Genomic DNA, 22,020 nt, shown 5'->3' with positions numbered 1-22,020 from the left:
CTAGGCAGAGGCATCGATTTGCTATTTGCACCGGTGCATGGCTATTCAAATGATACCAAATTTCAAATTCTAATTTCATTAGGTTTTTCTCATTACAGTTTGTGAGTCCATTAATCACAGCAGCACTGTAAAGCATCATCAGATAAATCAAGTTACTTTTGCTTCAGTGATTCATCCATAATGAATTCATGGCCTCGGTTTATCTGTCATCAATCATGCCTTTTCTTCCGATATTTGGTTGGGTTTTTCCAAATGATTTGAATAAATCGTTTGAATTTCTTTATGATAAGCAGACATCAGCATTGCTTGTCGCTTCTGATGGTGTGACTTTATTCAGGGCCTATACAGGAAGTAACTGCGCGGCTTCAAACATAGGCACTGCAGGAATCTGTTGTGATTGGATGGCCTTTTTTATGGTGCAGGTCGGCTCCCTGGAGGGCCTGCAGCTGTCTGACCACTGCCCGGCTATTAATCTATCATTTGAGCGTGTGTGTGTGTGTGTGTGTGTGTGTGTGTGTGTGTGTGTGTGTGTGTGTGTGTGTGTTCTGCCCTTATGCATACCAGTGCATACAGTGTGTAGATCTACCATGTTCATTAACACATGTATTATAAACACAGTGCTGTTTTTTCAGTCTCAACCGTAAATGAGGCTAGTATAATGACTGCAATCAGAACTGACTTTTTGCAGGTGTAACGCTCAAATACCAGGTAATTAAAGTGTACAATAACACACCTTGTTAAGCTGACTGTGTTAAGCAATATGCAACTTGTCCATCTTGACTAAACTAAGCCGTTTACTGGGCTGTTCTTCTTTGGGAATTCATTATGTTGCCACTGATACATCAATTAATGTCTTGTTATACATTTGCTGCTTCTTAAGAAAACTGCAATTCAGCACAATACACATTGGGAATAATAACACAAACTTCATCTGGACTATAGGGGCTCATGCCAGACATTGAAACGCAACATTCGTAAAAATGTTCATTAAGAATGTGACCATTGCAATTGCTTGAAGAAACCCTGTTATGCTTTTTGGGGTTCTCCCTTTCTCGCAGTGTGTGGTTTTGGTAAACATATGTCACAGTAGAGGCACAAAATACAACATACAATAATGAAACCTTAAAAAAATGGCATAATAGGGCCCCTTTAAGCTCTCTTTTTACATGTGCTATATGCTAATTATGATTTTTCCATAATAGTAATTTAGCACACAATGCACTGATATACAGTATATTAAACTATACCATGTCATACCGGAACAGTTCAATTAGCCCCACCTCAACATTTAAAGCTGTTTTCATATGCATGTATCAGTAGTAAAACCCTTCCCTATAATCTAATAATATAAAAAAGTTCATAAAATACTGACCGAAGCCATCCTGTATCATCCTTCTAAGACTTTAAGAGAACTATGCTCATGGTACCTATATTATTTTACTTTTTAATGCATCAATTTGACTCATACAGGAGTATTTTTACATTGTGGTCTTACTAGTAAAAAAGATGAATACTTCCTCCACTGCTGTTCATATTTAGCGAAGGTCCACCGGACCTCCATGAGGGCACCAGACAGGATATCTGTGGTTCAGCTGCACTTCCCTGTGTAAAACAAGAGAGGAGAAGAGGAAGCAGAAATGTTGGCGACTGCTCAGATGCATGGCAACAGAGGGCTGACAGCTAGATATTTCCGCCAAATTTACTTTCTGTCTGTTCCTTCTTTGTCTAAAAAAACTACGCCAGAGAGACTCATGTTTTGATCTAAAATGATCATTTCTGATCCGGAACTGGTGTTTACAGTATATCCACATGTGATGTCTCAAATAAACTCAAACAGGAAGTGGGTATTTAGTCGTAGTATTTCGCTTGGTGAACCAAAGGGATTCAGTTTGCACACACACATAGACAAAAGAGCTATTGTTGATAATGAAACACGTTTTTTTTTAAATGGTACCAATCATCATTATTTGATTGAAACCCAACCATTAAAACAAATCATTCTGAACGGTGAGCAATATCTTGGCACGGTCTACATCCAAGTATAGCTTTAACAGTGGTTGGCAGCAGTTTGGCAGTGTTTTTTGGCTTCCAGAAGTGGAAGACGTCCAAGTATGTACACTGTAATTTCCCTGCCACCTGTGTGACTAACTGCACTGTAAAGCTGTCGCACCGCGGAGTCTGCACACAGCCATTGAATCCAGCTGGGCTCCGGTCGAACAATGCCGTCGGTTTTCTCATCTCCGTGTCCAGAAAGAGGAGGGTGGGTGCATGACTGTGGAGGGAAACCTTAAATGATGTTAATAACGTGCTGTTGAAAAGCTGCACCAGGACAGAAATCAGTGGCATGCATGATGTCAGCTCCCATTATTACTGTATGCCACCATATTGAGGTAATGGGAGGAATACTGAGTCCAAGTTGTTGCCATGATTCTCTGTAAGAGAGGCAGGAAACATTACATTACATGACATAAAATTAAACGAGGGGAAAGTGACGTTTCTGTTGCAAAACATGACTAAAATGAAACAACTCTTTTCAGTTTGTTTCACAGTGAACATTCCCACGCTGTTACTGAATGTAAAAAGGAATTGTGTTTTAGTGCAGTTTGTGGTTTAAGTGCTTTTATTTCATTGTCTACACAAAACAGGTACCACCACTTACACGCCCTACTGAGGCATGATTTTTATCTTCCTGTTGTCTGGCTTGTACAGTTTTGGACTTAATCCAAATGTGTGGTGTCTTTGTATTGGTAAGAATGAAAGGGGAGCTGGATGGAGGAGCTGCTCAGCTGGGAATCAATCAATTGTAGATGTGTTGAAAAAGCTCCAGAAAGACAGTATTATTGCTATTTGATGTAAGTGTAATGGGCAAATTATTTAATAGCTGTCAAAATATTTACTCTGGACAAAATTGATTGACTGTGGATCTTTTTTTTTTCAAATCTATGTTGTTTTTAATATATTTTACTTTCTACATGTACACGCAAACCAATCAGCTTCCAATGTTATTATGTTCTGATCTGAATATGGAACATACGACGGAGTATTAGGGCCACACAAAAAACAGAGAGATTTCGAGAATAAAGTTGTAATAATACGAGAATAAAGTCAGTTACGAGAATAAAGTCGTAACATTACGAGAATAAAGTCATAATTACGAGAATAAAGTCTTAATATTACGAGAATAAAGTCGTAATGTTACGAGAATAAAGTAATAATTACGAGATTAAAGTCGTAGTTTCATAAAGTCGTAGTTTCATAAAGTCTGCGACTTGAGAAGCGGACATGGAGGAGATTGTCTCCTTTCTGCAGGAGGAAATGGGTGGTTCTGGCCGACTACATTACATTACATTGCATTTAGCTGACGCTTTTATCCAAAGCGACTTACAATAAGTGCATTCGACCAACAAGATACAAACTTGAAGAAACAGAATCATATAAGTACATCAGGTTTCATAGAGCCAAAACATTTCAAGTGCTACTCAACTGGCTTTAGATAAGCCAGTGCTTTATTAATATATGTGCTTTGTTAGCAATTCTTTGTTAGTAATTCTATCGCTCGAAGTGGAGTCGAAAGAAATGAGTTTTCAGTCTGCGCCGGAAGATGTGTAAGCTTTTTACTGTCCTGATTTCAATGGGGAGCTCATTCCGATTCCACTACAAGGCTATCGTTCGACTCCTTCTGGATCCTAAGCCTTGATTACAAGTCTCATCGTTTCTTGTGAAACAACAAATCCCCTTTGAACAGCTCGTAGATGTAACCAACGATAGCCGTGTTGTCGGCCAGAACCAGCCATTTCCGCCTGCAGAAAGGAGACAATCTCATCCAAGTCCGTTTGGTTCTTTCTTCTAAATAATAGACAGTTTCTTGCACAACCTTTTCAAAGTTCTAAATGATAATCTGATGCTGATGTGCCAAAAAGATCAAGTATTTCGTTATTTGAGAAACCTAAACTAAAGTAGGCCTACTGCTTCACAAGATCCTCCACATTCCTCATTGTATTACAGGACGCTGTTGTTGTCTCCTTCTCAAATCACTTGTGAAACTACGACTTTAATCTCGTAATTATGACTTTATTCTCGTAACTATGACTTTATTCTCGTATTATTACGACTTTATTCTCGAAATCTCTCTGTTTTTAAGTGTGTGGCCCTAATACTCCGTCGTAGGAACATGATGTATGTTATGGGATGTTTTTTGACAACAGCATATAAGATTGTTTGTGGGAAAATGAGCGTGCAATGCATTTTCTGATCCACGCTATGTGTTTTTACATATGTGCATATGTAGTTTCCAGTATTTAGTCACAGGAAACCACACAATTAAAATGTATTATCCACTCAAAATCCAGCCTGATAAACAGCAGCTGTCAATGTGAAGTTACCCAGAGACGTTTGTTTTCAACCATTCATCATTTCTCCTACATCAAAGCCTCACAAAGGTCTTCACACATTCACAGTTTAGGTAGTTCCCCTGAAAAGCTCAGATAGAAACTCTCTTTTTCTTCAAAATACAAATAAATCCATCTTTGAAGTCATTTTTTTCCCTCAAATTGAGGCGAGAAACATATTTCTTCAATTATTACCGAGTGATATATGAAACAGAAGCGTTCATTTCTTTGCAGCATTTGTTCCACTGAACAATGAATCATTATACTCTGGAGCATCGCCCTAAATGTGCTACAAAGCAGGACACAGTTTCACGATATAATGGTGTTTATGAGTTAATTGTTAAATTACTTCAGGGTTGCTTTGTTTAGGTTCAGATTTGACGGCATGTGGCACTGATGATCTGCATCATCTGTATGGCCTCCACATATGCACACAAGTGGCTTTTCTATTATTTATAATGTGATATTGTCACGGGAGAGTTTCATTACAGAGTGAAATAAACAATGTTTGAATAACAGTGACATCAACTAGTCGAGTGCTTACTGTTTGGCATATAAAACTCATTATGTCGTATTATTGGATTTATCGTAAAACTTGGACTTTTAAAAGAAATCCAGATTAAGGCATGAATCATTCATAGGCTCCTTTTCTTTCCAAAAGTGGATAAAACACTCAATTGATTTCTTCATATAAGCTACTTCCATACATAGAAATGTTCAGTGAGAAGTTCAAGGATCTTATAATATAAAACTGAATATGATTGATCCGTTTTTTAGGCCTTATCCATAGTTTACGATCATGATGTGGTTCTGTGTTTTAATGTTCTCTGTTTTTCACTTCCATCTTTCCTTTATACTTCTAGTCATGATCGGTTTCATAGGGATGAATAACAAAGGCAAGGCAAGGCAAGGCAAGTTTATAAGTAATATAAGTTTCAGCTCTACAATACAAGGCATTAAAAATGATGATTTCAGGGAAAGTTATGGATTTCAAAACATTGTAATTCGACTGTCTTCTGGTACTGTTTCACGTTACAGTAAAGGCAAGGCAAGGCAAGTTTATTTATATAGCACCTTTCAACACAAGGCAATTCAAAGTGCTTTACAAAAAACGAAAGACATTAAGAAAATGGCATTTAAAATCAGTCATTAAAAAGAAAAGATAATAAAATAAACATTAAAAGAAAAAATACATGGATAAAAGTTACAGTGCAGTTTAAGATGTGAATAGTTCAATTAAAAGCAGCGGCAAAAAGAAAAGTCTTTAGTCTGGATTTAAAAGTAGTCAGAATTGCAGCGGACCTGCAGGTTTCTGGGAGTTTGTTCCAGATATTTGGAGCATAATAACTGAACGCTGCTTTACCATGTTTAGTTCTGACTCTGGGGACAGAAAGCTGACCAGTCCCTGAAGACCTGAGAGATCTGGATGGTTCATAATTTAGCAGGAGATCAGAAATGTATTTTGGGCCTAAACCATTCAGTGCTTTATAAACCAGCAGCAGTATTTTGAAATCTATTCTTTGACACACAGGAAGCCAGTGTAAAGACTTCCGAACAGGAGTGATGTGATCCACTTTCTTAGTGTTAGTGAGGACTCGAGCAGCGGCGTTCTGAATCAGCTGCAGCTTCCTAATAGATTTTTTAGTGAGACCAGTAAAGACACCATTACAGTAGTCGAGTCTACTGAAGATAAAAGCATGGACAAGTTTTTCCAAATCCTGCTGTGACATTAGTCTTTTAATCCTAGATATATTCTTTAGATGATAGTAGGCTGATTTAGTAACAGTTTTAATGTGACTGTTGAAACTCAGGTCAGAGTCCATGACTACACCTAGATTTCTGGCTTTATCTGTTGTTTTGAACATTGCACACTGAAGCTCAGCGCTAACTTTTATACGTTCTGCCTTGGCTCCAAAAACCATTACCTCAGTTTGATCTTTGTTTAATTGGAGAAAGTTCTGACACATCCAGTCATTGATTTGTTCAATGCACTTACTTAGTGTTTGAATTGGAGCTTAGTCCCCCGGTGAAATTGTTACGTACATTTGTGTGTCATCCGCATAGCTATGGTAACTTATTTTGTTGTTTTTCATTATCTGAGCCAGTGGTAGCATGTAGATTTTAAAGAGAAGAGGCCCCAAGATGGAGCCTTGAGGTACCCCACATGTCATATTTGTCAACTCAGAATTGTATTTACCTATAGAAATAAAGTTTTTTCTGTCCTTTAAGTAGGATTCAAACCAATTTAGAACTGTTTCCGAAAGTCCCACCCAGTGTTCCAGTCGGTCTAGTAATATGTTGTGGTCAACAGTGTCAAACGCAGCACTGAGATCTAATCTAACAAAGACATCCAGATCTATGGATGTTAGACTTCCTAAGATATCAAGGTTATTATGCACATTAACAAGAGATCAGTCTGTGCTTTATGTGCTACAATCAATACCCATATATGTCTCTTAGATATGAAGCTACAACCAGTAGCCAGTTAGCTATAACAGTTAGCACCAAACTCCTCGTGGCACCACAACTTGACGTTTTTACTAGGGCCGGGACTTTAACGCGTTAATTAAGATTAATTAATTACACAAAAATTAACGCGTTAAAAAAATTAACGCATTTTAATCGCACTTATTTTTGCACCGCGGAACGTTTCTCACTGGATGAGTTTCAGGCGTACCGATTATACTGGAGCACCAACTAACGTTCATGACTTCAGACAACAACAAACCACAGTGAACAACAGTGGGAAATGTTGTTTTAAAAAACGGACGGATGGAAGCGTCGATAAGAGCACGGTTGTGTGCAAATTATGCAAAAAGGAATTTGCATATCACCGCAGCACATCAAGCCTCAAGTATCACCTCAATGCAAAACATATAGCAGCTAGCGTGGAAGCTAGTGTGGACGTTAGCCTCTTTTATCGCGTTCACACCATACAGTCTATGGTTCACACCAAAAAGAGCCGGTACTAAAATTAGTTCATGAGAACCTTTTTACCCCCACGAAAGTCCCTGCTAGAGAGCAGAGAGCTGCTAGAGAGCAGGGACTTTCGTACGGCTCTCTTGTGAGAAAAGAGCTATATTTCTGATTGGCTGGAAGGATTGCAAACCACGCCCCGTAAAACTCCCAAAAAGTTTGGTGAAGCCGCCATTTTATTATCCTCGCATTAGCATTATGCGCTAAGCTATGCTAACCATGTCCTTGCTGTGGCTTTGTTGTCTTGTCCATCATAGAGCATAATGAACAGGTTAGCATTTAGCACCTATTCAAAGTAGAGCAGTCTCCTTGCAAAAGAGAAACAGAAAAATATGGTATTTATTTTTATTTGGACTTCAAGCTAAGTTAGACAAACTTCTCCTTGTACATTTTTCCACCGCAGAAGTAAAACAAAACGTTTCTCTATTTCAAATACCATAACAAATTCGATAAAAGTGAGTTATCTGAGAAACAATGCTGCTCTTTGCAAATTGAACGTGATTGTAAAATGGGTGCATGACAAATGCATTAAAGGAATAATTCTGCAATGCCACTGCAGATTATGCAAAGACAATGAGTCTTGCATTGCTGCAGCGAGTCAATGGACGCCTGCCTGTAAGAGGGAGCCATGTCGCTCTGTACCCTGTTGGATGTTTGGAGGCCTTCTTCAAACCAACTCTGCCATTAGAGGGAAAGGCCTATGTCTCATCTGTCTCTCTCTTTGGGATGGTAGCCTACTAACATTACATATGGAAGACATCATGCTGTTACAGCTCTCTTCACCGAGCACTAATAACAGTGTGGCTATGGGTTTAATAAAAAGGAATGGAACGAATTATGGCCTCGTCCCAGCCATCATGTACTGCAGCGCTTTAGCAGCAGCCAGTCCAGACTAGCAGAGACTGGGAGGGAGGGGGGAGGGGGGAGGGGGGGGGGGGATGTCACTGGGAAGAGCCAAGCTTCCCAGCAATAACCAGTCAGGCTCTAGGGTTCGATGTTGTGGTGGAGAGGAGGAACACACAGAGAGATATATAGAGAGACAAGGCCTTTGGGCAGCACAGACTCTGCCAGGGGTAATGAAACGTCAACAGCAGTTTCACAAAGGACGTTAAGCCGAGTCTTGATTAAAATGGAAGTAAGAGTATGTCATGCTCAGCGAAATAAGTGAACAAATGGGAACGCAGGGAGTCTCTGGGGATTTATCAGTGAAGAACCCGCTGAGAATCAGAGGAAGATGTAGAGCTGCAGGAATGAAAAACCGGAGACATGAGAATTTAATTTTCACTGAAAGAGTGATTGATGAAGTTGGTGACTGAATATAATAGTCAGAAAGAAGAAAAATAATGGTCTCTACTTGTTGCTTTTATTATGTCTAAAAGTCTCCAGGAGTTCTTTAGAGCAGTGGTTTCAATTGTAGGGATTGGGACCCCATAGAGGGGGAACAAAATGAAAAAGGTCACAAGATGAGGATGGAAAGAAGCAAAAACATATTTTAAAAAATATTTAGAGTCTTCTATAATCCTTGTTATTGTTTAAAAGTATATACTAGGTAGTTTTGCATCACTAAATCAAAAACGTACACACATGCATGAGGCATAAATACACACGTAAGGAGAAATATATTATATTATGAATAGGAGGAAAAGGACAAGCACTCACAAATGTTCTTAGCAGTCCACCTACACACACAGATGTGTCATGCTCCGTCGTCTTTAGTGTTTTTCTGTCGGACTGTTGCTATCATTTAAAACAGTGCAGGTTGTAAATCCTTTCGTGCATGCCGCTTCTTATTTATAAATCAAAACAATTATATTCTAGGACATCTGAAAATAAGTTCTGCAAATGTAATTTTTGCATCTCAAAAGTGAGGTAGACAAAAAAACACCTCATGGTCTAAAAACAGTTTAGGTTGTTAAAACTGTGTTCGATTTTCATTCATCTAATTATTTGGTGAAGGCAAAGTTATCATTGTATCTTATTTAATTTGCCTCTAATAGGGAGCTTCACACTGGCATTTCACCCTTTATGGGGGTCAGCCGCAACTTTATCACCACTTTAATTGCCTCTTTTTGTAAATATAAAAGTCAATCTAGCTTGATTAAGAGAAAGTCAGAGCAGATGAAGACACCAGTCGAGCAGTTGGAAGTGAAAGTGGGTGCCGGCTCTTCCTGGGTGGGCAGATAAGACCCTAACCCTGGACTCAGTATGCAGTGACATGTCCGTCCTTAAATCAGCTGCCAGCGCAGGAGATGACAGTTAGTTCAGACCTACAGCAATGCAGGGAATCCTAATGGCTCCATCAGGACTTTGCACTGTCTGTTATGTTGTGTTTCCTCAGAATTTTGACCTGTATGTCACCGTTTCAGCGCCTGCCTGAGATTGAGTCTGTGGAGGAAGCAGAATTATATTTGACCGGTGAGTGTCTGGGCTATTTTGGAGCTTAATCCAACCATTTTACAACCGTCCCCTTCATCCTTTTACTGCGTTTGGACACTTAAATGGACTCTAGTGGTAATTCTGTTGACATAAAATGACAAAACTAAGTGTTAAGACAATGATGAGACGGGACTGACATCATTAAACATGAACAGTCCGTGACTTTATTAACATGACATATTCTAGACAAAAAAGACAAGATTGAAATTAAGTTTAAATAAAAACTATACCAAACTCTGGCTGAATTTTCTAGCAGGTCTATTTTTAGCCGGGGACTGTCTGGGCTATACTGGAACTTTAATTCAACTATTTTGCTACCGTCTCTTCCTTCCTTTACTGTGTTTGGTCACATGATACAGACCTCCATGCCAGCGCACCATCTCTTTCTGTCTTTATGACAGGGGTCTGTTACATTGAACCTACACAGACGTCTGTTATATTTGGATTAGAAGACCCCAGCTCGCCTGATTTGCTCTCCCGATCTCTTTTTGGGACATTTACTTTGACCTCTAAGTCGTTTTCCCCTTCACTGTCAGTGACGTTATACCCCGGACCACCAGAGTTAGGCTTCTGGTATTTCACTCTGGCTTTGGGACTACATACCTACCGTATACTTTATGTAGGAATAATTACATGTTAAAGGATTTTTATTGAAAGCGCTTAATGCTGCTCTGTCTAGATTCTGCACACTGTCTCAATATCATGTCGCCAAATACGGCAGCTTGTACAGTGGCCGTACGTTTTAACATTTGACATGGCCGTAATTATGGCGGGATTTAAGGAAAACCCATTAGAAGCGATAGAGTTCATGATGGAAAAAGGATTAGGGGGATGTATCACAAGCCTTTTACCCATAGTTTGAGGCGTTGGGCCGCTTTCCAAGCAGCCATATTGAAGGATTTGGAAAAACGTTTTGAAAGTGTTTTGATAATGAAAGGACAGATAATATACAGGAGTCGTCGTGAAGATGGTCGAATAAAACTGAATATTGATGGGCTTGAAAGCTAATTCATCTTTAAAAGATCATTTGGGACATTTCCCTGCTTGTTTATATCAATAAAAATAGATATATGTGTAAATGTCATTCAGGAGTAAGTGCCAATGCAGTGCTGATATTAACAACATAGTCCCTGTGTAATTGATTTCCTTTAGACCATGACTCCTCCTGAATTTCAGACTGGAGAGTAGCTGCTCTGAATGCAATGGCATGTCATGTCGGCCAGAGATACATTTGTGTAGTAAAAATATATATTAACTCAAATACACATGCATGCATGGACGGTTACATCCTTGTAATTGTGGCTCCATCAATATCATATTACCTGTTCCTTTAGCTGCCTATTGATCAGGCCTGCAGCGGCTGTTCGTGTGCTGGTTACGATGTGCTCTATTACCTGTGTGTACGTGTCAGCCTCTCAGATCGGGGGGTGGGATTGACTTTGCATCATGGGAGGGCTCAGAGTGGGGGGAGTATGGTGTGTCCAGGCTTCACATTCATCTCTGGTAAGTCTTCGGTACAGATGGACACCAGTATGGCATATGGAGCATGCTATGGTGGCCAGGCCTGCAAAGCAAAGTATGGATTAGGTTTTGACTGGTATGAATTCATCACACTAAAATGGATGGTTTTATATTGAAGGTGACATTCAATTCCAACAATTATTTTATTTGACTGACCATTACAATACCCAAAACAAGGCACATAAGCGCAGCTATTTTGCATCATCCCTGACATGTTCAGTCTTGCATGATATTGATATAAGATGAATTCATAAGTAAACTATAGGGCAATACTTCACAGAGATGCAAGTGGCTTTGTTATGCTACTTAGGCAAAGCAGTGCTTTGAGCTAAATGCTAATCAGCTTGCTAACCATAGCAATTTCAGTTTACCATCTAAATTAAGAGTGTTAGCATGATAGCATTTGTGAATGTTTACACAAAGTAGAGCTAAGTGAAAGTAAGGAGATCCCAAAAGCCATCAAAGTCGTTAGGAATCGTATGAGGGCCTTGAATGTATGTATGAAATTTGCTAGCAATCGCTCACATATTTACCAACTGTCTGACATTAGCATCCCAAGAGCTATGATGCTAGCATGGCTTGAAAACTACTACATTTTTGATAGTTTCCGGGCAGTATATGAAAATAAGTATATGAAAATAAGTATTCCAAAACCCAAATTAAATTGTTAAAAGTACTAATGGTGCATTACATAGCGAGGGAGTGACCTTGGTCATACTGTAGTTTGGAAATACAAGAACATTATGTTTGACCAATGAAGCTAAACTCCATCGATTAAAATTCCTATTTTAGATCCCATCCTGGCAGAGTAAGGACTTCCTGACTGCTTTCACGAGACAAAACAAGGAGCATAAATTCATATCCTCCATCATTATTTGTGAAGAATTATAGTGAATTGCCAATATCAGGTTCGTATTAAAAGATTTGAGTCTGATATTTCATTCTGTCTTTGTGTTGCCAATTTCAGTATTTTTCTAGTCCAGACATTAGATTTATAACATATCTTTTAGTATAAAAATTCACCTTTATTATGGAACATGTGCAGCTGTAATGCTTGGTGTTTTGGTCCGTCTGACGAATAAGATGCCTGAGTTGACCATCAGTAACATCATAGCAGTCATTTCATATAATTAAAGTATATATAGAATAATTTATGATGGTCTTTCCAACCTCTCATCATCTGCTAAGTGTTACGTAAGGTCATTTGGATTAATGGCACAAATAATGGCTATGTAATTTTTATCTATGTTAACTTCTGGTTTGTTTTACCCCTCAAACCAAAGGATGTCAGTCTGACAGAGTGGCAAAAATAACAAAAACTTTAGCCTACAACCATAATGGCAAGAAAACAAGATGATAAATACGTTTATTGAAGAGAAATTATGACTTTATTTTCAGTGCATTCATATTTTACATTTGTATTGTGAATGATAACCACATCTGTGTGTAGTTATTGGTGGTCTTCTTGTCTTGTGTGTTTTGTTATTGTGAAGGGAAAGGAAAAGAAAGACGGAAAGTGTGTGTGGCCAACGATTTCTATTTTTCTTGGGTCTTCTCGTCTCATTTCTCTCTCTGGTGATGAAGGCCTGACCTGGACATTCCCTCTTTCTCCATTCCCGTCAAATGGCCCTTATCCATTCTTTCTTATTCACCCTTTACTTAACTGTGCTGTGACTGATGTCTCTTTCTATCTCTATATCTTCCTCTCCTCTACAGAGACACTAGTCTGTAAATCGTATGCTGGTGTGTGTCTGCGTTCGTGTTTTTTCTCGTGTGTGTGACAAGCCTCTTATTGAACGCTGACAATAAATCTCTGACCTCCTTGCAGCCTCTGAGTAAAGCGCTCTGATATTAAATAATGAGACTCGGGGAGGTGATCTGGTCCCCTGTCAGGCCCCCGAGGGCATGAGATGCGATATTGTTCCCATCTCTGGCTCCAAAGTTGGAATTAACTGCAGCCCGGCTCCCAGCAGTACACAGGAAGAGGACACTGCCCTCAATGTGCTCGGGTAATCGCTGGAGATAATAAAGCTTGATGATCTTTTCTCATACCGACGGATAATATTTGCTCAGAGAGCTACTGACATTCTCTGTGAACAAAGTGAGTCAGCACAAGTTCGCCTACGCTACGATAGAACAGGCTATGGTTTTGTAAGTTATTTTCATTGTGGTCTTGCATGCACTGGAAACATTGATATAATGTGGAAATGTAAAGAGTGTAAGTGAACAACGAAATGTAATTACATTTTACATTATTAACAAAAAATATGATTTAGTGATGTCTTGCCTTATTCTGCAATCTGTCACTTTTGGGCTCAATATACAGTTGCAAGAAAATGAACCCTTTGGAATTACCTGGATTTCTGCACAAGTTGGTCATAAAATGTGTTCTGATCTTCATCTAAGTCACAACAATAGACAAACACAGTCTGCTTAAACTAATACCACACAAACAATTATATGTTTTCATGTTTTTATTGAACACACCATGTAAACATTCACAGTGCAGGGTGGAAACCGAATGTGAACCCCTAGGCTAAAGACTTCTTCAAGAGCTAATTGGAGTCAGGAGTCAGCCAGACGAGATTGGAGGTGTTGGTTAAAGCTGCCCTATAAAAAATACACACCAGTTTTGAATTTGCTATTCTTAAGAAGCATTGCCAGATGTGAACCATGCCTCGCACAAAAGAGCTCTCAGAAGACCTACGATTAAGAATTGTTGACTTGCATAAAGCTGGAAAGGGTTACAAAAGTATCTCTGAAAGCCTTGATGTTCATCAGTCCAAGACAAGTTGTCTATAAATGGAGAAAGTTCAGCGCTGTTGCTACTCTCCCTAGGAGTGGCCGTCCTGTAAAGATGATTGCAAGAGCACAGCGCAGAATGCTCAATGAGGTGAAGAAGAATCCTAGAGTGTCAGCTAGAGACTTAAAGAAATCTCTGGCACATGCTAACATCTCTGTTGACGAATCTACGATACGTAACACTGAACAAGAATGGAGTTCATGGGAGGACACCACGGAGGAAGCCACTGCTGTCCAGAAAAAACATTGCTGCACGTTTGAAGTTTGCAAAAGAGCACCTGGATGTTCCACAGCACTACTGGCAACATATTCTGTGGACAGATGAAACCAAAGTTGAGTTGTTTGGAAGGAACACACAACGCTATGTGTGGAGAATCCAAAGGGTTCACATACTTTTTCTTGCAACTGTAATTGCCTTTACAATGACATTACTATTATTGGATACTAAATCAATCATCTAAAACAAAAAATACAATTTTAATAGAAATAATTGACTATTACGCAGCGTCCACACGGCGGCGTGCGTTGAAGCTTGCCGGCGGGCGTGTCTGAAGCTCGACCAACAACCAATCACATCAATCTCCCGCCCTGAACACACAAGCACGCGGTTTGATTGGCTAGAGCTTGTACTGGCATATGATTTGATTGGCTGACGCTTCCGTCGAAGCTTCAAAAGTTGAACATTGCTCAACTTTTGAAGCGAGCAACGCGACGCTCCCAGAATGCAGTTCGGCAAAGTGTGACGTCACCCCATTCAAAGTGAATGGGCAGAAGCGTTGAAGCTTCAACGCACACCCAAAGAGTAAAATATAAATATAAATGACTGAATAAATAAAAAAATGCAAGTACAAATAATTATAGTTTTCTTACTCCCCTGTTGCAAGGTATGAGCTTTTAATAATTTCTAATATAGGTTAAAACCTTTGATAAAAATTATTACTATTATTATTAATGTATTTAATTATGAATAAATATCATAAAATAGGGCTTAAATGTTGTTAAATGACTGCTTCATAATGAGAAAAATGTACAAATAATTGATTACTTTTGTTAAAAAAGGAAAAAGCTTTTAGCAACATACTTTCCTTCGAGCAAGAATTTCAACTTTTCCTCTCAGAAGCGTTCTTCGAGCTGCTGAAAGACGATCGGGTCCTTGAGGACATTCTCCGTATCCTCAGCGGGAACGAGAGGAAACTCCATCTGACCGGAGAGAGCCTTCAGAGCGGAGACCTGACTCCCCAGACATCTGTTACGTGGAGCGGCGTCTAATTTACCTTTTGGTGCAGAGGGGAACACAAAGGACAGGAGGTGAAGGGAAGTAGGGTTGGGAAATGGGAAATAGAGGTCTGTGTGTGTGTGTGTGTGTGTGTGTGTGTGTGTGTGTGTGTGTGTGTGTGTGTGTGTGTGTGTGTGTGTGTGTGTGTGTGTGTGTGTGTGTGTGTGGTGTGTGTGTGTGTGTGTGTGTGTGTGTGTGTGTGTGTGTGTGTGTGTCTGGTATGCCTGATACAATACAGTGCAAAATAAGATCTGTGGAAAACACACTTACATGTTTTGTTCAGGATTATCTCCACATAAACACTACTTTTATAATTTTTGAAGCTGCAATTTCAAATATAATCGCCAGAAATTATGAAGTAAAGTTAGTCTATACAAAACTAAACTTAATCCCGGTCACATTACTTCAAGTGACAACGGCTAAGCTAAAAGCGGCTTATGTTTGGCATTTTGATCTTTTGTAGTCTGATTAAGGCAATTGTTGGCAAACGCTGTATTTAAGACATGTAAAAGATTCAGAAGATTTCCATTGAAGTATTTTATGTCTTAAAAAAACGCGAAAAAATATCTCAAGCTTGTGTTAACCAAAGGCCTTATTTTAAGGCCTCTAACCAAAAACACATAAAGAAAGACAGTTGGCTCGAAACAAAGGAAGCATAAATGGGAAAATGCTGACTCATTTTGGGGATTCATTCCTGTAAAATTCTCTTCAGATGATGCTGTCAATTTGCAAAGAAAGAAAAGAAAAAACCTCTGGTAACAGAAAATCCAAAAGCAGAGCCCACGAACTTCTAACTACAGTAAAGACACACAACTGAGATGAGTACTAAATGTGTGTGTGTGTGTGTGTGTGTGTGTGTGTGTGTGTGTGTGTGTGTGTGTGTGTGTGTTAAATAAAGGTTAAAAATGTTAATGGCATGTTTCAAATGTAATTACATAAGCCAACAATTAAATACAAATACATGTTTCTTGATTAACTAAACATTTTTTTTTTAAATTTAAAAAATTTGATTCAAATAAAACTAAATGAAACTAAATATTTCTATATAAACTCTAGCATTACAATCAATTAATATATTTCGGTGGATTGACTTAATTAAAGCTCTAGCATATTTAAAATGTCATTCATTTTCACAGTTTTGTCCTATTTGTACTGTCCATGTAAAGCTGAATATGTAGGGTTATGGAAAAAAACTAATTATGTTTTTCCATGCTCCATTTTAATTCTGGCTTCTAGTGAAAAGGCTAACAATAAGAATATTTTTGTTCACATTCACGACAGCTAAAATGTGAGAAAGTTGTGTTGCTTGAATTCCTTTAAAGTCCTTTTATGGACACAATAACTCCAGAACAGACCATTAATAATTAATAGCAATAGATCATTATCAAGAATAACTGCATATTCCCAGTAGGACCAATATCCCTCCCCTTAGAATTTGACTGTTGCATGCACTTTAAGGGTCAAAGGTCATCCATAGATACTCACTGTGGGTCAGCTTCATTAGGTGTTAATGACCCTCCCTGAGGACAAGTTGTCAGCTGTGCTTTTCTACCTATATTTTAAAACCCCAGCTTCTCTTTCAAAATAAAAACCTGTTCCCTGAGATCTCTTCATCTGGCTCTTTCTCCTCCTTCTCTGTCTCCTTCGCTTCCCAAGACGTTTAAATGACTGAACCACCAAACATCTTGGATCCGAAGCAACACGAAACCTCATTGAACTGGCTCTGCTGAACATATGGTGGAATCAATGAGAGGGCCCATTCATTAACCAAACTGTCAACAGGAGGCCGTTAAAGTGGAAAAATAGCATAAAGGAGCATGTTACACAGACCTTTGAGATGTACTCTCCGTGATTTTGTAATTAATGTATGTTGCATGTCTTTGTTCCTCCCTTGATCTGCTAATTAGAGAGGGGACACGGGTGCAAATGCTCTCCACTGCAGGAATGCGTCTCTTGCAGCCAGGAACCGAGTGTTTTCTCCTAATTTGAAGGTTGCTTGTCAAAGTGGAGAAGGCCTCATATTAAACCAATCACAGGCTGTTTGATTTGGCATCCATTCAGGCAGTTATGATACGCAGACAACTGGCAGACTGAGAGTTTTAAGGACACCTTTTTTATGTTAAAGACTTTGATTCCAGTTCGCTTTTTGAGTTGACCGAGTTCTTGTTAGCAGGGAATGGGGTTCAAAAGTCCTCTTTTCTCTGAAGAACCTTCAGTTCAATACATTTTCTGCCAGTTCAATCCACATAAGGGTGTGTTTAATTTTTTTTTTAATGTAGAGCACATTTTAAAAAGAGAGAGGGAATATGTTAAGAATTACATTTATATCCTTGGTTCTTCGAAGAGTAATAATCGAAGAGCTGTTGTTCGTGTCTCCAAACAGCCTACATGCAAGCACAGCTTAGGAGACAATGGGAATCTGTAGATACATAAGGTCTACACGCCTCCAAAATACTGCATCCAGAATGAAAATCACTCAAACTTGCTTTGTGCATCTCTGTAGTCATGTTGCATCTCTCTGTGGTTCTTTTGCACCTTTGTGAAGTTCATTGCTGTCTCTCTGTGTGGTCATTCTGCGTCTCTTTGTGGTTGTTTTGCATTTCTTTGTTGGAGTTTTGTGTCTCTTTTTGGTCGTTTGGCATCTCTGGTATTTTTCTGACATATTTTGCGCCCTTTTATGGTTGTTATGAAGTTGCTTTTAGTTTCTCTCTGGTTGTTTTGGGTCTCTGTGGTCTTTTCGCATTCATTCAAAGTATTATGTGTGTCTTCTTGGTCATTTTGGGTGTCTTTGCGATGGATTTGCATACCGTTCTCATCATTTTGCATTGTATGAAGTCCCTTTGTGGTCGTTTGGGATCTTCTTTATCAATGGTTTGTAGTCATTGCAGTCATTTGAGGTCCTTTGACAGACGTTTGAACTGGAGCTGTTCTCACTTCATGCATAGGTTCTGGTCCAGGCCCATTTACTGTAAGTAATCTATCCGTAACACTAATACGCCGCCAACTGCCTATCAATTCCTGGATCCTTCTGCATATTTTGATGTTAGCTTCTTAGCCAAGAGTCCCTCCTGAGACAGAGACTTAATAATTATCTCAGAATTGTTTCAGCCTGTGGTCAGCCCAGAACATCCAGTGTCCGATGGTTTTTCCTGAGAAACATCCTTTGGTTTTTGGCATCGAGTCTAAAAATTGGAACTGGATATTTAGCGCTTAGCTATGAAGATTTTGCCAACATTTAGAAAAGTGTCAAACAACAATGTGAGGTACGAGTTAATAAAGGATCTTTGCGTTAAGGTTTTTAGAGTTAAGGTGTCAGAATCAGGTATGTGTGGCTGACGGCAGACTTTCCCCCTCTCACACTTCCAGACTTTGAGGTCAAAGGGCAACAGATGACTCCTCTATCAAATGACCACCAGGCACACCCCACCCACAAAGAATTCCCTCTGGTAAGCAGTTGTTTCGTAAAATATGTGCTTCTTTTCAAGATATGTTACATTGAGTTGTGTTATTTCCAAGCTGATTGAAATCCCACCGTAGTCAAACTCAGCTGCAATTTGGCACAACGTAAGGGGATCATTCATAATAATGTCAAACAAAGGGTTCCTCCCTGAGCAATTTCCCCAATAATGACCAATATAGCTCTATCATTCACAGTAAATGAGTCCATTACATGGCGACGTTAAGAGATCGCAATCACTTTCCCCTTATTGGTCTGAGAATAACCCTGTGCATATGAGGGTCAAATGACCATAGATGACCCTGGTGGATGAAGGCACTTTGAACTCTGACCTCTGGGCCACACGGCTGATCCTGACCTCCAGAGAGAAGAGACAGAGTCCTGGAGCAAAGACCAGTTGCCCGAGTCACTTCAGGAGAGAGAAAGTGGAGTATGGACAGTAGTAGGCCTTGTGTGGATTTTAAGGACATTAAGTGCTCTGCTGTGGGAATAAAACACGCCTGAATTTAAGTGCTAGTTCACTTTGATTTTTAGAGTACAACAGTGGCAGGATGTGGCTAATTACACTAGTAATTATTTATTTAAATGTATGTTTACATACCCAATTTGATCTGGTCCTTGAAATTGTTCTGTACTAACTAGTAGCAAACCAGGCCATATTCTGACCAGTTTTGAGCAGAACCATTGTATTCAGATTAATGAGGTAACAAGGTGTATTGGAAAAAAAGATTTTTAGCAAGATGTCAATCAGCAGATGTTGCAATCTCCATCAACACTTTCCAACCTATGACACACAGAGGGATGTCGTCACATCTTGCACTTTAAGTAAAGGAAAACCTGGTATTTTTGGCAAGCAACTTTTTGCCTAAAATGCTCTGAATTGTATATTGGCTGGACCAAGGAAAAGGGGTTTCTGTTTAAGATTCATTATTGCCTTAATGCAACATATCATAAATGTGTTTGTGAGTGAGAAAGACAGTCCTTCACTTTGGTACACAAACTTACGTACATCTTATCATTTATCCATGACATTTGGTAGGGACAACGATGGTTTCTGCACAATGTTTAGTTTGAGTATTGGGATTGGTTTTTCAGAACTGATGGTCAGATTTGACCAAATTCAACAAGACTTATCCTGTCCGTACAAGGCAGTGCTGTTGGCTGTTTTTCTGATGGGCAAGTGTTTTTCACTTCCCCCTGTCCTCTAGCTGTTCCATGCCTGATTGCACCCATGCAGTGCCCTTAAAGCAGGCTGGCAAATGGTCGGGCAATCCTCAAGCAGCCATTCCTCGCCCACCCGACTGAGGACACTTGACCTCCTCCACAGGGGTCACTAGTCACTTTCATTATGGGTGTAAAGATCTGAAGGGGTGATATTCGCCCATCCATCCCAATATCCGGGTTTGGTTTAATCCGTGCGGGTTTGGGTTCTATGCAGTGAAGCCAGATGCTCACATGCACCATTGACAGGGAGGTCATTGTGTGAGCAGTACAGAAATGTATCAGGAATGGAGACTTTCTGGATAAAGGCCTGTTCTGCAAACCTGCAGCTGAACCAGCCTGTTTGCATATCAATACCTTCAGGCCTGAATAACTTCAGTCAGCTGATGAATGAGAGATTTGCCGTTATCTCAAGTCCCAGGGCTCTTTGGTGCAGAGAGAGACATAAAGGAAACTTTTCACCAGTGGGAAACTCAACGACATAGCTGGCTGGTTCCCTTTACGCACTCCTCACACATGAATGGGGCTGTGTGACTCGAAGGTATTTTATAACTGGAGAGTATGCTGGGTGGAAAATCAACACCACCCACCTGTTTAATGCTACACATTTTAGTAAATATGAATGGAGATACCGGATCATTGTCTAAACTATATTCTGAAAATGTCGTTGGCAGTTTAAGTGGCTTTTTTTACATGAAACTATTTGATATTGTAGGTTTTCTTATCCGGTTTTCAGTTATTTTGCTCTTTGGAAAAACAACAAACAACATCTACAGATATAAAGCAACATTAATTTGGAGCGATATTCATAGACACCTGGCAATTATTCAATTCAAATGTTGGTCCTATGCAACAAAACAGCTTTGACTGCAAAAACACAAGAGATAAATCAAATAAAACATGATAAAAAACTGCAATAAGCATGCTATAAAGTTTGTAGTTCAAATGGGAATGGACGAGTTGGGTAGTAATTATAATCAACTCAACTCAACCTAAAATTGATTCCATTGTTGTCCTTAAATGAAATATCAATTTCAACATCTGCATGAATAAGAAAGTAGATGGATGAACATGGAAAGATTAAAGTCATTTACTGGTCCAGCATGTGTGCTCCCTTGTGTAAAGGTCCTGCATCGATTACAGATGTATGCAGGATATATCAGGTGTTAAATAATATTTTCCAAATGTGTGATAGCGGCCCATGCTCGACCTCTGAGTTAAATCAAAGTGACAGTGGGACATGTAGGTATAAGCACATATCCCTGCAGCCTATAAACTAAACAGGCAGTTATTGATCCGGACCACCTCCCTTCAGTGGAGGTCCCAGAGGTTGAGAATGCAATATTAATGGATCGGGGGGGAGTTGTTGTATACCCGTGTGTGTGTTTATCTGTGTGTGTGCATGTGTGTGAGGGCATGCTCATAGCTCATGCAGGGTGACTCCATTAACCAGCGTGTTGGTAGCGGTCAGCAGTTTATGGCGGGCAGGCTCACAGGTCAAGGGGGAGCGAAAGAGGTCAAAGATTGTCCATTCCCAAAAGGTCTCCAATCACCCCAGTGAATTGATTGCTTACACACCAGAAAAGCCACTGTCCTGCGTTAACTTCAAATGTAGCCCCTGCAGCCATATGACCCCTCATAACCCCCTGATCAGTCACTACAAACACCAACCTTTGCAACTTGAAGGTGTTTTTTAAAGACTGACTGACCACTCGTTGATGCTATAGCTAGCAGCCTGTTAGCTTAGCTTAGGGTTGACTGACAACAGGGGGGAAGCTATTAGCTCTGATGAATGTAACCCAAGTGAATTAAATAATCATGAGTTATCGAGGTGCTGATAGGCATATTTGATGTCTTTTGTATAAAAGTCATAAAGTCAAACTAGCTTGCTCACCCTGTTTCCATTCCTAAGCGAAATTGCTGCTAGCTGTAGCTTTATATTT

This window comes from Gymnodraco acuticeps, unplaced genomic scaffold (assembly GCF_902827175.1).
Source record: "Gymnodraco acuticeps unplaced genomic scaffold, fGymAcu1.1, whole genome shotgun sequence".
In the NCBI taxonomy this organism is placed as follows: domain Eukaryota; kingdom Metazoa; phylum Chordata; class Actinopteri; order Perciformes; family Bathydraconidae; genus Gymnodraco; species Gymnodraco acuticeps.
Note: the sequence above shows the minus strand (reverse complement) of the source record.